The sequence below is a fragment of the Sus scrofa genome, chromosome 5, assembly GCF_054392235.1.
Source record: "Sus scrofa isolate SSC_HxYL_T2T_F1_AM1 chromosome 5, Sscrofa_HxYL_maternal_Yorkshire_Landrace_v2.0, whole genome shotgun sequence".
In the NCBI taxonomy this organism is placed as follows: Eukaryota; Metazoa; Chordata; class Mammalia; order Artiodactyla; family Suidae; genus Sus; species Sus scrofa.
Genome location: NC_139387.1, coordinates 59,028,869 through 59,039,206, shown reverse-complemented (window position 1 = coordinate 59,039,206; position 10,338 = coordinate 59,028,869). Strand labels below are relative to the sequence as shown.

At 38.8% G+C, this 10,338-nt stretch overlaps 1 long non-coding RNA gene across 1 annotated transcript; it reads left to right on the top strand.

Moving 5' to 3' along the window:
* Positions 1 to 418: 418 nt before the first annotated feature.
* LOC100621135 (uncharacterized) lies at positions 419 to 9,365 on the top strand. The gene is made up of 3 exons (XR_298459.4): positions 419 to 722; positions 8,664 to 8,717; positions 8,893 to 9,365. It is a non-coding gene; the product is annotated as an uncharacterized LOC100621135 (long non-coding RNA).
* Positions 9,366 to 10,338: the final 973 nt, after the last annotated feature.

Below are 10,338 nucleotides of genomic sequence, written 5' to 3'. Positions count from 1 at the left end.
ACCAGGGAAACCAGAGGAGGGGCATGCCCCTCACTATCCCTTTGATTAGCTATCATAGTGGAGATGTTCTGATTGAAATATTAGAACAATCATTAGCTGGGGCTGGGGCAATTCTGTAGTAATAGTCATGTAACAGAGTGTAGATGAAGCAGGCAGTGGTCAAGCAGAAGGGGTACAGAAAGTAAGAGAACAGCCATCTTGCCTGGCCGGATTATACAAGTTCATAGTGTATATTTCAGTTCTCACTCTAAATGTCACAGAAAAGAATTAAAAAAGTAAATATACAACATTTGACCATCAGGCTTTTGCTTCCCACATCCATCTTTCATCATGGAAGGGGAGATTGCCAGTTATGGGAGGAATTGGTGTCATGTTGGTTCATTGGTTACCAGGGGAACAAGCAGAGGGGCATGCCCCTCACAGACTCTTTGATAAGAGCAACTACCAGCTGGGGACAAGTATGTAGGAATGTCAGTCAGGTGAGGAGAGTTTAGGTGAAGCAGCAAAGGATATACCAAGAGCAAGAAAACAGCCTCCTTGAGTGGCCTGGCCATACACACAATAAAGAGAGGAATGTCCTAGACAGCTCACAGAATTCAGGAAGAATTCCTACTAGATTACTGATTTATTATGAGAGGATACAACTCAGGAAAAGCCAAATGGAAGTGATGCATTGGGCAAGGTATGCAGGAAGGAGCAGGAAGCTTTCACATCCTTTCAAGGTACATCATCCTCCCAACCCTTTCTTACAAGTGTTTACCAACCTGGAAGTTTTCTGAAACCACATAACTTTTGGGGGGTTTTATGGAGGTTTCATTAAGTAAGCAAGATTGATTAAGTCACTGGGCATTAGTGATTAACTCAACCTCCAGCCCTCTCCCATTCCCGGAGAGGGGTGGAGGGCTGAAGATCTCAGTGGTTCAAGTAGTTGGTTTTCCTGGCATCAAGCCCCTCCACCTTAGAGATGTTCCTAAAATTACCTCATTAACATAAACTCAGGTGGTTAAAAGGGGCCTGTTATGAAGAACAAAAGAAGCTCCTTTCAACTTTATAACTTTCATCATTCAGGAAACTCCAATGGTTTTAAGAGCTCTGTTCTTATTATAAATTAGAATATCACATAATATCATAGCACCAGCTTTAGAAACTGACCTTTTATAATATTGAGTCTTCACATCAGGAACCATGGTTTATGTTTCTTAATACAATTTTATACTTAAAAAAAAATCCATACCAAATTTTCCATACTAAATTTATTCATAGTCTTCAACATTTATGTTGTTAATATGATTTGGAATATTTTATTCTATTTTATTTTCTAAAAGATTATTTAAGATCTTTTATTCTATTTTGTGTATAACAGATTTAGCAAAGTTATTAGGCGCTTCCTGGTTATATTTTAACTAGCCTTCTTTACCAAAGTCCATTATTGGTTTAGTTTGCTCAATTGATTCTCTAGGTATTTCTAAAGTGTGTTATTTTGACTCTTCCAAGCTGATACTTCTTATGCTACTTTTTTCTTGTCTGATAGAAAACCCAGTGATTGATATATATATATATATATATATATATATGTTCCTATATCTAAAATTTAAATCTGCTTATAATAGTCTGCTATTCAAAATAATCCATGGCTTTCCAACATTTTCATGAAACTTCAGATATCTTTGGTAAAGCATGGCCTTTTGGGTCTGGTCCCTGACAACCTCATTCCATCTCGCACAAAACCCCTAACTCAAATTCTTCACTTAGATTTCCTGGCCACAGTCTACATGTAGTTTCCTAACTGTGCAATTGAGACCTGCTACTTTCTTCACCCAGATCACACTTTATCCTTTTTCTTTTTTCAACCTTTACACCCAGCTCAGGGCCTCTCAGATTTTATCATGTCTATGAATCACCTGGGGATCTTGTTAGAAATGCAGGTGCAATTTAGCAGTTCTGGGGCAAGACCTGAGATTCTGCTTCTAACTAGCTCCACAGATGAGCAGCATCACATTCTTAGCAAGGACACAGCTAACTTCTCCTCTGTGACAATTTAGTTCAGTCACCTCTAGTTTAGCTTTTCTTGGACCTCAGCTTCACAGCTTCCTCAAAGTACCTGGTGGCAGCCCAGCACAGACTGGTGGTAGAGACCCTTTCATCTTGTACATTACTGGACACATGCTACAAACTCAATATTGAATAAAGAATGAACTAGTGGTTATAGGAAAAATTAACTCCCTTTAGGAGTTGAGAACAGGATTAATAAAATCACACCTTACATAATTCTTCCTGAGGTTTCTATGTTCTTTACTGAATTCACTGTGGGGAGAATGTGGCAAGAATAGAATAAAGAAATAGAACTGGGTTAAGGGCCCTAAAGTTTTTCTGGATCTTTGAAATTGTGACCATACTGAAAAAAAAAATACCAATAATGAAGTACTATTTTCCATTACCTAGCAGGTAGGTATTTGTTGAACTCTACCAATAATTTTTTCCTCAGAAAAGACTCAATTTCAATTTAGATATGTATTTATCTGGAAACATTTCTACGTGATTTGCTTTTTTGTCTTTTTAGGGCTGCACCTGAGGCATATAGAAGTTTCCAGGCTAGGGTCAAATTGGAACTGTAGCCACCAGCCTATGCCACAGCCACAGCAATGCCAGATCCAAGCGATGTCTGTGACCTACACCACAGTTCATGGCAATGCCAGATCCTCAACCCACTGAGCAAGGCCAGGAATTGAACCTGCATCCTCATGGATACTGGTTGGTTTGTTTCTGCTGAGCCGCAATGGGAACTCCTTCCACATAATTCTTAATTTTTGCCTATTTCTTTAAAGTCTGTAAAGCATTTTAGCATATACTTTTCTCTTAATTTCACATAAATATTGATAATACTCCTTCCCATTATAGATGAAAAATCCAACTAGAAGAGGATTATATGAGCTGACCTATCTTGCTAACATCATAGAGTGAGGTATTAGCAGAAGGAAAGCCTAACTCCCTATCTTCTGATGCCTTGTCCAGTGTTCTAGATACTTAACCATACCCGGTTGAAGCTTTTTCAAAATCCCTAAACTGCAAAGACCTTGATATGCTATCAAAGTCCTGATACTCTGTTTTGATTGTTATAAAATCAAATTTCACCCCTATTCCATAAATTTTTCCCTGTATCTTTGTGTGTGTGTGTGTGTGTGTGTGTGTGTGTGTGTGTGTGTGTGTGTGCGTGCGTGTGCTTTTTAGGTCCACATCTGTGGTATATGGAAGTTCCCAGGCTAGGAGTTGAATCGAAGCTACGCCTGCCCACCCCAGCCCCAGCCACAGCCACAAACAATATGGGATCCAAGCCATATCTATGACCTATACCACAACTTATGTCAACACGAGATCCTTTACCCACTGAGCAAGGGCAGGGATCAAACTCACATCCTCATGGATACTAATTGGATTCTTTTCCTCTGCACCACAATGGAAACTCCTTTCCCTGTATTTAAATAACAAAATTAGTTTTCCTCTCCCATTGTCTTCTTTCCTCCTTTTTCTTTCTAGCCTAGATTTCTGGCCTGGCTTAAATGGTTGATTATTGGGGGAATAAATGTTTGGTAGCTCACACCCTTCAAAGAACCCCGTAATAGCACTGGGGCAGACTAATGAACACAGAGCACCTATCACCATGGTGATCAGAGTATAGGCAATGGAGGGCATCTCAGACATTGTTAGTGAACAGCTAGGAGGATCAGGGCCATGGAAGTGAAAGTTCTCATGGTCAAAAAGTATCCAGTTACTTGCTAGCTATGCTGAGCTTTCTGGCAAGATGCCTGACATCCTGAGACCTCTCATCCAGACCTGCCATTGATCAACCTGAGTTGAAAATCAAGGATGTTGAAATTCAGGATAGACTAACCTGGGATAAAAACTGGTCTGAGACACCCTGATAACTCTGTAAATAAAACACTCATACTAATATAGCATATAATTTTTGGTTATAAATATTTAATGTTACATGGCCTTCCACAAAATAAGCACAGCTGCCTTTCAAATCTCATTTCCTCTCCTTCTAGTCACACTAACTCTGCTTTACCCAGGACCCCCCTCTGTTCCCCCAATACATCAAGCAGCCCTTAGGTCATGGGTCTTTGCACCTCCTGGACCCTCTGCCTGCAGCGTTTGCCCCCTAGGACTTGATCCCTCACTCCTCTATTCCAACGCTAGCCTCTTGGGGGCCTTCCCTGATCACCCTCTCTAACACAGCATGTGTTAGCCCTCTCTATTCCATTAACCTTATTTCTCCTGATAGCACTTATCACTCCTTAATATAGGTTTTCTTGCTAATGTATTTATTGTCTACAAGCTCCACAATGTATCAAGGAATGGTTGTTATTCTCCACTCTGATGAACTTGGAACAGAGTAAGCACCAAATGACTGAAGGAATAAAACATCCCAGATTTGAAAGAGGTAGAAATCTAGAGATGTAGAAAGCTTCTTCTCCATCATAAAAGAATGCATTTGCTCCTGAAACTTGTGTAAATAGATGTGACATACTAGAAGCTAACAAATTTTTACTGAAATCTTTATAGGAGTTACTCTTCAGAGAAAGGCTTTATTAAGGTGTAACTTACAATTAGTTGGACTTTACTACTGAGATTACTCAGGTGCCTCTATACGTAAGACCCTTTAATAAATTGCATTTTCTAACATTTAGCCTCTAACATCAGTACAACCAAATCTTAGGTTATACAGTGTTTTAGGCCAAGTCTGGCTTGGATTAAGTCCATATTTTAAAAATCCAGGCATTGATTTATTTCATGCCTAAGGCCAGTGTGATTGGAAGATACTCCATGTTTCATAAGCAAAATCCAAAGTAGCGAAAGATTCCAATCCCAAAACAGAAAAGTATTCAGAAGGCTAACAAGTGCATCTGTTTTGCCTTATTCAGATACACATATTGGAAAAAAACATACTCTCTGCCAGAACCCTAGCCATTTTGAAGTACATAGCTGACTGCCATTCTGAAATGGAGTCTTAGCCATTTTAAATCTGAGCTGGGTTACCTGAGAGTTGGAAAAGTGCCATATCTGTACTTAGACATCACCTGCTCTTCTCCCCACTTCACCCAACCTCAGGGAATCCAAGAGGGGTGCCCTGATTCCTTTCCTTCATGCAAACATCCTGTGGTCCCCAGGAATTTCAAATAGCCAGAGACACCCATTGCCACTAACGTGTCCCTGTATCTGCCTTCTTCCTCTTTCCTACTGTTTCTTTGCTTCCCATTCCTCTGACTTGTGGATGGCTCAAGGAATTGACACAAGGAATTTATCTAAATTCCAGATCTGAAATAAAGTACTGCTCCAGTTTTCGCCTTCTATCCTGTATTACATTCCCAAGTTCTTCTCTCCAGCTGTTAAATATTAAAAATAAAAAAAGACAAAAGAAAGAAGTGAAACAACTCTCTCTTGATTCTACAGCTCCCTCTAGTTTCTATTTTATCCCTCCTCTTTTATTATAACTAGGGTGTCAAAAATATTTCTATAGAATCTTTATAAGTATTGCTTATTAATCACTAACTTTGTGCAGGCCTTGTAATAATGCTGTAAATATACCACCTCATTTACTTAACAGAGCAATCTATATGTGTGTACAATTCTTACCCCTATGTTCCAGATGAGGAGAGGTTAACTCATTTCTACAAAGTCACGCGGAAATGTGTACAGCAAAGGTGGGATTCAGATCTACTCTCTTCACTTATTGATGGAACATGATGGGGATAATATGAGAAAAAGAAGGTGTATATATATATATACACGACTGGGTCACTTTGCTATACAGCAGAATTTGACAGAACATTGTAAATCAACTATAATAATTTTTTTACTCCACTCTCTTGCTATAATGTCGCTGTGTTCTAAGATGGCCAAGATATGCTATCTGCCCAGGCTCAACACATATTTATTCTACATTACACTATAATCCGATTTCCAAATAACGAAGCTTCCAACTTGATACATGAATTTTAACCATTTTTTCCATCTTTCTTCAGCATTCAATACTTTTCACTCTTTTTCCTTGATGCTTGTCTGCACTCTAGGCTTCCATGTCTGCATTCTCGTTTGGACACCCTACTATTTGTACCACTTCCTCTCAGCTTTCCTTCATTTATATTTCTTCTGAATTCCAATTTTTTTCTTTAATATTCCTACTTGTAATCTCCCCTGAATGATTTCATTCGTATTCAAAGAGTTTTTTCTGCCATGTCTCATAAAAGTGAATATCTCTAAAGCTGTCTCACAGACACATTTCTACTTAACCAAAGATATCTCAAACTAAATTTGCCTGGGAGGAAATTACCCTGATATTACTTTATGTACATGTAGCTTTTGCAAGTGTGGAAAGACTGACAAGGGAAAGACTCCAATGCTTGTTATCATATGGGGTCATGTAATCTTAAGATAGGTTTTAATGTCATTAACTTGGGAAAGAGGGATTCCTTAGATGGAAACTTGTGCTGAGAAAGGGGGATACAGGCCAGTGAGAGAGAAGACTCAGGCTCCACTCTGAGTATAGTCACCAAATATTGATATTACAGGTTTTGACTCATTACGGATTTTAATATGGAGCCCCCCATGGAAAGTAAGACAAATAGCTAGAAAGGGATAAAATTCTCAAAGGCAGGGGTTAGAAAACTTTTTCTAAAAAGGGAGAAGCAGTATACATTCAATGTAGAGTGTGTGATCTCTTTCACAACCACTTAACTCTGCCACTGTAGCGTGAAAGCAACTGAAGATAATGCAGAAAAGACTGAGCATCGTTATGTACCCATAAATCATTTTTCACAAAAACCATTGAGGGAGAAGTAATTGTTAGTCCTCAGTACATAATTTGCTGGCCATTGATCTAGAAAAACAGAAAGTAAAGATCAGTAAGCTATTACCATAAAAGTACTCCCAGCTCTTGCTTTTCTTAATCCCCTAGCATCCAGTTTGAACATTTTACTGATTCTTCAGCTCTAGTTAAAGAAATTTCAGGATTTGATATTCTATCCAGGCATGAGCAATATTCTATCCAGGTATTACTGAGGAAGCAGCACACCTCAAGGTCATTCATTTTACCTACAATCAGTTTGTGAGGGTCTTGAGGACATGAGCATAACTTGTGTAGATGTCCAGCTCTGAGCACATTGGTTGGTTTATTAATGCGGCTCGATAAACTTGTGTCAAATGAATCAGTTGAGTCTTCAGCATTCATAGGTTGTACTCAGTCTCCAGTTTTCAGCTACTTTCCATAATTTCAAGACTAACGTGAAAGTTCCTAAGGCATATGACACAAGTAATTGGAGATCAGCTCAAGTCTGTATTTCTCAACATAGGAAAATAAAGTTGACTTTCCCCAGTCTTTAACTCACTAATGTATAAGTAATTGTCTTCCAAAATTTAGCACTATGTTGAAGGACTCTTCTCCTTTACCCTGAGGCTGACTTGGCTGGGATTCCAATGTTAGAGACTTTTCTCTGACCTTGTCTACTGCAACGGCCACATCTTTCCTCCTAGGACAGATAGTGTCAACTTGATAGTCTTGACTTAATATTCTATTGGTTATATCCAACCCTGGGGGCCAGCAGAGGAAAAGAGATGAAACATGTAGAAGGCAGTTACCACCGTATTATTTTCCTATTGCTGCAATACAAAGTATCACAAACCTACTGACTTAACACAAATGTATGTGCTTACAGCTCTGGAGTTGCAAGTCGGAAATTAGTTTCACAGGGATGATGTTAGCAGGGCTGGTTTCTCCTGGAAGCTCTAAGAGGAGACACTCTGTTTCCTTGCTTTTTGAGCTCCTAGTGACGTCATATTTCTTGGCTTATGGCCTCTTTCCACCATGTTCGAAGTGTACAGATCCAACCTCTGTTTCTCTCCTAACACCACCTTCTCCTCGGTCAGTAGTCAAATCTCCCTCTACCCACCTCTTCAATGACACTTTTATCATTTATGACCCGCTCAAATTATGCAGGATGCTCTCCTCCCTTTTGCCATATGAGTTAATTTTCGCAGATCCCAGGGATCAGGATGTGGATGTCTTTTGGAACCATTACCCAGCCTCCCACATCATTGTTCTCCCTGGCACTTCAACTCTCTTTTATACATTAAACACATTTTACAACTTATACTACTAAGATGCCAGATACTGAGAAGAGACACCATTAAAACTTCTATTTAATCCCTCAGCATTTTATTAACAGATGTTTAATTGGTATCCACGAAGTACCTGAAACTGTGTTAGACTTTGAAATAAATATTGTAAATAGATACCTGCCATCAGGAAGCTCACGGGTCACACTATCCCCATTGCTAAATCTTGTTAGATCTCCCCTTACTCCCTTCTCTACAGATTTGTGCTTCCTAGTTCAATCCTGCCTTCCTAACTCTAAGCCAAGTAGCACTGTCTTTGTAGGAATCCTTATGTTTACTACACCTAACCTGAAGTTGCATGCAAAAATATTGTAATACCCTAGGCATGGGTTAAACTTACAAAGCCTCTTCATCTCCTTAGAATAGGGATTAGTGACTGCATAAATATGGAAAGAGCTGATTCCTGGAGAATGAAATCTGCTTTTACTGCAAAGTGCTAAATGACTGCTCAGCTATGAGAACTGTTTAATTCTTTCCCTCTTTACCGATAGGAGTCTGCTTCCACCTGCTGGCTGGAGAATTTCACAATCATCAGTATTACACAGGTAATTTCCACTTGGGTCTTTATATTTACCTCTGGTTTTTAGCCATAATGTCAGCTCCTGTGTACCTAGGACTTCTTTACTCCAAAACCTACCAGCTCTCTCTCATCCAGGCTTCTGGAGAAATTGATTAAACCAGTCAGTGTGCTGTGTTTTGAAAATTGTTATACAATTACAGATATCCACAAGGACATTGGAGACCATGGAGGCCCATAGGACACAACACCTTTGGAGAGGCCTGAGGAAAATGGACAGGATGATCCAAGGAAGTCAGTCATAACTGGAATTTCAGGGGACATTTGATTATCAGTAACTGAGAAGAGGATAATTCTGTTGCTCCAAAGACAATGCTGGGGTTTTTGACCACTCTTTGCTATAACACGTGAGAGCAAAAAGCTTGAGAATTTTCTAGGAAAGTTAGAATATCCAGGAAAAAAAGTTTATTTTGTGGCCTGTAGTGTTAAAAATATATCAGAAAATAGGGCTAATTAGGAGGTCTGTTACAGAGAACCAAAGGCTATATTGGTGCTGTTCAAGAGAACAAACATTCTTGCCATTTGAGGATGAAAAAATATTATTCTGAGTTTGAGCCAAAGATAAGTAGAAAGAGATGAAGGAAATTATATCTGTTCCATATGAAATATATTAGAGGGTTTTATTGTGGGTCCTATGGAATTAGCATAAATGAGCTCTATAATCAAATAAATGCAAAATGAAACAACAGTGTGTTTCCACTTTGCAACTAATTACCCAAGATTGAAAAAAAAAGATATGACTTGGAGTTCCTTGGGGGATTAGTGGGTTAAGAGTCTGGTGTTATCACTGCTGCAGCTCAGGTTGCTGCTGTGGCATGGGTTCAGTCCCTAGCCTGAGAACTTCCTCATGCTGAGAGTGAAGCCAAAAACAAACAAACAAACAAAAAACCAATATGACTGATGAGTGTAAATTGAGCAATGCAATATATTTGGAGGGATTGTTATTGTTAGAATCTTTCTGGAAAGCAAATTGAAAAGTGAGTTTTTAAAAGCTTACATTCTTTGAATCAGTAATTTTGGTGCTGATAGCACACCATAGAAATGATCATAGATGTATTTAAATACTTACATTAAAAGATATTCATCACAGCATTGTTTATAATTAGAAGAAGCCTATCATAATAGCTACCATATATTGAGTGATTATAATATATGACATTGTACTCAATCCTTGATCCTGAGAGACAGCAGGAAATGAATGGGGTAGAAAAGAGGAGAAAGGGGGAAATCATACATGAAAGCAGGAGTAATAGAACATTGTCTATCCCTTCTGTTTCTTAACAGCTTAATGGTTTAGTATTTCAGTCTTTGGAAAGAGTTAGGTTAAAGATAAAAGCCTTAAGAATGGTTTAAGTGATGGAGTCCCCATTGTGGCTCAGCTGGTTAAGAACCTGACTAGTATCCATGAGGAAGCAGGTTGATCCCTGGTCAATGAGATTTTGTGACACTCTTGGAAAAGGCTATTCTTTTCTTTCTTTCCTTCTTTCCTTCCTTCTTTCCTTTCTATCTATCTTTCTTTCTATCTATCTTTCTTCCTTCCTTCCTTCCTTCCTTCCTTCCTTCCTTCCTTCCTTTCTTTCTTTCTTTCT